The 5,214-nt window shown below is 53.5% G+C and overlaps 1 long non-coding RNA gene across 2 annotated transcripts; it reads right to left on the bottom strand.

Moving 5' to 3' along the window:
* Window positions 1-436: 436 nt before the first annotated feature.
* LOC122471328 lies at window positions 437-4,756 on the bottom strand. 2 transcript variants are annotated; one of them, XR_006294174.1, is made up of 3 exons: window positions 4,550-4,756; window positions 1,462-3,177; window positions 437-515 (listed from the first exon to the last, which is right to left on the bottom strand). It is a non-coding gene; the product is annotated as an uncharacterized LOC122471328 (long non-coding RNA). The 2 variants fall into 2 exon arrangements; XR_006294173.1 differs by having other exon boundaries at window positions 437-518.
* Window positions 4,757-5,214: the final 458 nt, after the last annotated feature.

Here is a 5,214-nt window from a genome sequence, read left to right on the forward strand (position 1 = left end):
GTGGACAGGCAGTGACCCTAAGGGTGGAGCTCAGCTTTTACCCCGCTGAGTCTGAGGGCCCCTGGGAGACAATGCAGATGTGGGAGGGAGGGGTGGTCCATGGCAGCCAGGGGACTGGGCACGCAGAGTGAGCCGACCGAGTGGTGGCAGCACCGCCCCGCCGATGGTCACCCGTGTCCAGGGCTTGCCTTCTGTCATGCCAGGCACACACCTTCGTTTTGCTCCCCAACCTGCAACTCCCACCCTTCCTCAGCCCTCTGACTTTGGACCTGCTTGAAGAAGAACTTGGCTCCCTACTGTCCCCCTTCTGTCTGAGCCTTTCCCCCTCCTCACCGGTTTCCAAGGTGGTCTGGAGAGGAGGATGGAACCTGGAGTTGGGGTGGGGGAGCAGGGGAGAAGGGGACAGACCACAGAGCAGTGTAGAGCCCTCCCTCACTCACCCAGACAGCTGCCTTTGGTGGGGGGTGGCTTCTCTCCAGCTCTCAAGGGGTTTGGGTGCACATACACCACGGTACCTGCTGGGTGCACGGTGGGAGCTAAGCAGGCACCTTCCTCTCCACCCCAGGCCCTCCCCGCCCCCCCCCCCCCCCCCCGCCCCTGCTCCTGCTCCCCATGCCCTCCCTGCCTCTCAGCTCTGTTCAAATCTCTCCTCTTGCTTCAAGGCCTCTCCGGAGTTCAAGCGGATTTCCCTGCCCCCAGAATCCCCAGCCTCCTCTGAGCTGTTACTTCTGGATCACATGGTGTCAGGGACAACGTTTCCTTATTTGCGTCCTTCCTAAGGGTCCTCCTGTAAGTCCAGCTGTGGGTGAAACTGATGTCTGATTCGGCTGGGCACCTCCAGGGCCTAGCACAGAGCCTCACCTGTGCCCTTTGGTTTGCCACACGTTAGGATTTGCTTAGTGAGAGCGACAGACACATCTGGGAAAGTGAAAGAGAGGGACGTGACCCAGATCTTGCATAGACGCAGATGGACAGGCACCAAAAGGTTCAATCTTGTCCGTAGGAGATCATTTTCTGACCGCTTCTGCAGGGCAAAGGGCCCCTTTGCACCAAGCCACCAAAGCACACATACGTCCTTTAATGTATTAGTCAGAAAAGGCCAGGCAATGCTACAGTAGTAAGATGTCCCTGACATCTCCATGGCTGACCACTGAAGGCTCTCCAGCGCTAGTTAGAGGGCGGGCTGGGTGGGGGAAAGCCTTCTGCACACAGGAGTCCAGGCTGACCCAGGCCCAGCCCAGGGAACATCTGGGGGACAGACAGGGCTTGGAGAAGTCATACCCCCTCACCTCTCTTTGCCCAGAAGTGGGCGTGGTCCCTTCTGCTCCTACCCATCGGCCAGAGCTAGCCACATGGCCCTGCCCAGCTGCAAGGGGGGGGCGGCTGGGGGACGGAGGCCTTCTCTGGAGAAGGCAGCTGATCCAGACGTTGGTGAACACCAGTTTCCTCTCCCAGACTTACTCAGGCCCATTTGGGGGAAAGTCTTCCGTGGATGAGGTGCCTTTCTTGCCCCGAGGGCCTAGAACCACGGTCTCAGGGCCTTGGCTCCTGCTTTCCACTTACCTGACTCGAGAAGTTCTCTTTGTGTTCAGCGGCCATCATCATGCATTGGCCTCCAAGTCGTCCTTGGGGCTCAAAGAACAAGTTTCATTCCTTTTCCCTGCACGACTTGGGAGGTCTGGATCACTCCCGGCCGGTCTTCCCTAAGTCCAGCGTCCCTCCGTGGCCACTCCTACCTCCCCAGTCACTCACCGTTGCTCTGTTTTACGGTCTTCTCATGGCAGGAGCCCCAAGTGCTGAACTGCAGCACTGGACAGTGCAGGGAGTGAGGAGCCCTGGGAAGAACTACCCATCACAGACCCTCAGCTCGGGCACTGGTGGGAGGGCCATCATGATGTGGGGTTACTGTGTCTAAACACCCCACCGTCTTCATACCTGTGCCAGGGTAAAAACTGGTAAGGCCAACACTCTCCTGGGCATTGCCTCTTCTTTATTTTGGAATTTCAGTCCCTTGCAAGGGACTGAATGTTTGTGTCCCCCCCACTCCCCATCCATCCCTTGAGATCCTAACCCCCTAGTATGATGGTATTTGGAGGCGGGGCCTTTGGGAGGTGCTTGGCTCAGGAGGCTGGAGCCCTCCTGAACGGGACTGATGCCCTCCTAAAAGAGACCCCAGCGGGCTCCCTTGCCCCTTCTGACATGTGGGGACACGGCGAGAAGATGGCCTCCCATGAACCAGGAAGTGGGCCCTCACCTTGATCTTGGACTTCCAGCTCCCAGAACTGTCAGAAATAAATTCCTATGGTTTATAAGCCCCCTAGTCTATGGTGTTCTTTATAGCAGCGGAAGGAACGCACGAAGACATGGCCTTCCTTTGTTTATCATCGAACCGTCTCCTTAAGCTCTTTGGGAAGCATTTGCTGGGCTGTGGCCACATTAGGGAGCAAACTTATCACCATACAAGTTGGGCTTTTAGCGTGGGTGATTGGGCACACTCCCTACTTTTTTTTTTAGTGTTTTTGAGGTTTTGTTTTTGACACTCCGCCTCCCCCCACCCCTTCAAACTTCTGTTTAAGATCATGGGCTGTTGTGGCAGCCGTCAAATTCGCCGTCTTCTGAACATCTATCTCACTGCCGGTGTTTGGGGGAAACAGGTAGGCTTACACTTGCAGGTGTGCTGGGTAAAGCAGCGTTCCTGTTTATAGGGCCCGGGTGGACACCTGTGGGGGTGTGCAGGGGAAAGAAGAAAAATTCAGGGTTCGCATCTTGCAGAGTGTCCATGTTTGGCTCCCACTCTGCCCCGGCCCAAGGACAAAAAGCTTGGAGCAGAACGAAGAAGCCCTTCTGCTGTGACCGTCCTGCGACCTGGAGTCAACCCTGCCCATTTCTGTGCTGTCTTGGGATCTGGAACAGCTGGGATTACGGGCTGCTGGAGAAATCAATGTGAAAACCTCTCCGTTCCTATGCGGCCTCCCTGCACTTCTGGGGGGAACCGGAGAATCCATGTGCAATAGGGCACTGGGCGGGGGGGAGGGGAAGATTTCTGTTTTAGATTAACAGGAGGATTTATCATGCCAGAAGGTCAATATTTACCTTGGCTTCAGCTTGATGAGTATTACTTCTCTGTTCAGTGGCTCTCTCTGCTGACTTCAGCAGAACAGAAGATCTGCTTTTTGTCTGCGATAGAGGATGCTGACTGATACTTTCTTATCAGAAAGGCCTGCTAACAGAGTTGGGGAGGGGCCCACTCTTCTAGTGTGTGTGTGTGTATGTGTGTGTGTGGGGGGCTGTCTCCTTCCACCAAGAAATCTGATCCGTCTTTGTACAAACAACCCGTTTTCAAGGCACTTTTGAACTTGCAAAAGGAAGAGAGAGCACAGGGCCCTGGACAAATCACTTGTCTCCACTCCTTGTCTGAAAAGTAATTCCGAGGACCCCTGCCTGTCCATGTCAGGCTTGTGGCAAACAGTGGAGGAGCTCAGGAAAGCCTCCCAGCCGCATTCGGCCGGTTTTCGTTACATTGAGGTTGGGAGGGAAGACGTTCTGTGATCGCCCAAGGTCACCAAGGAAGAGAGGAGGAAGGAGTCAGCCCTGCAGTCAGGGTCCCAGCTCCAAGCCCTTATGGCTCAATGTCTTGGGCTCCTGGGAACAGTGGCTTCCGCCTCTCCCGAAGTGCTAATGGGTATTTGTGGGATGCTGAAGGCACCGGTGTGGAATATAGACCCAAGCAGGTGGGTGGAGCACCGATTAGGCCAGCCAATCAGTGCCCGTGATTGAAGACCCCTAGACACTCTGAGGTACCGCCTGACCCTTTATTTCAGGGCCCTCAAACATCCCGTTTGCCACTCACCACAAGTAAGTTTTATCTTAAAGAGAAAACATGCAAACTGTACATCCTTCACAATAATAGTCTCATATTTGTTTTAAAATAAAGTTTTGTTTCAGGGCACCTGGGTGGCTCAGTCGGTTAAGGGTCCGACTTCGGCTCAGGTCATGATCTCGCAGTTTGTGAGTTCCAGCCCCACGTCGGGCTCTGTGCCGACAGCTCGGAGCCTGGAGCCTGCTTCGGATTCTGTTTCTTCCTTCTCTCTGCCCCTCCCCTGCTCATGCTCTGTCTCTTTCTCAAAAGTGAAATAAACATTAAAAAAAAATTTTTTTTTTAATAAAATAAAGTGTGGTTTTAAATTGTTGACCATGGAATACTGGGTTTGTCCCAGGGCCTCTCAGAGTCTCGTCTGAGAAAGCTCTGCACCCTGGGATATGAGCCTCCTGGTCAGCCCCACTTGGGGGTGGGGGTTGAGAAGGGGGGTGCTCTTCAATTTTATCCCTCACCAAAGCCTTGCAAATTACCATAATGAACATTTATTGTCATAAGGTGCCAGCACCATTCAAGCACTGCAGGTGAAGAATTCATTGAATTCTTTTAGCAAACCCATGCCCTAGGTGTCGTGATGATTACTCTGGTTTTACAGATGAGGGCGCTCAGAGAGGTTAGGTGACACGTCCAAAGTCACAGGGCTGGTACCTGTTGAAGTGGGATTCTACTCACTGGCGTTCTCTGGGGGGAGTTTAGAGCGTATTGCTATTGAACCCTTCTCCGTTCTTCTTGGCTCCCGCGGCCCCATCTTGGGGGGGTGGGTGGCAGCTGAAAATCTTACATAGAAGAGTGACAGCTCAGTAAGGCTGGGTATATCCACAGGTGCCTTGGAGAGGGGAGTGGAGGACGAAGAGAAGAGTGAATTACTGAAGGCCGGACCTGGAAAGATCTTCAGAGACAACCAATACACTTTTCACTTTACAAGTGAAGACACTGGGAAGGACCAGAGAGGGGAGTTTTCTACGGGTCATCAACAAGTGAGTGGGGGAGCCCGGAACAGACCTGGGGCTTCTGGGTCTGGGTGGTGTGGGCAGTATCATATTTCTTTTCCTGATTTTATGCATCTGTCTTTTTATCCCTTACCGTCTAAATGCAACCGCCTCTTGTTTGCAGAACTTTTGTCCAAACTGCTGGCTGCCCTTTGCTATTTTTTTTTTTTACTTTATTTATTTTGAGAGAGAGAGAGAGAGAGAGAGAGAGAGAGAAGGGGAGGGGCAGAGAGAGAGGGAGAGAGAGAATCCCAAGCAGGCTCCGCACTGTCAGTGCAGAGCTCTATGCAAGGCTCGAACTCACATACCACGAGATCACAACCTGAGCCGAAATCTAGAGTTGGACGC

The sequence above is a fragment of the Prionailurus bengalensis genome, chromosome E3, assembly GCF_016509475.1.
Source record: "Prionailurus bengalensis isolate Pbe53 chromosome E3, Fcat_Pben_1.1_paternal_pri, whole genome shotgun sequence".
Taxonomy (NCBI): Eukaryota; Metazoa; Chordata; class Mammalia; order Carnivora; family Felidae; genus Prionailurus; species Prionailurus bengalensis.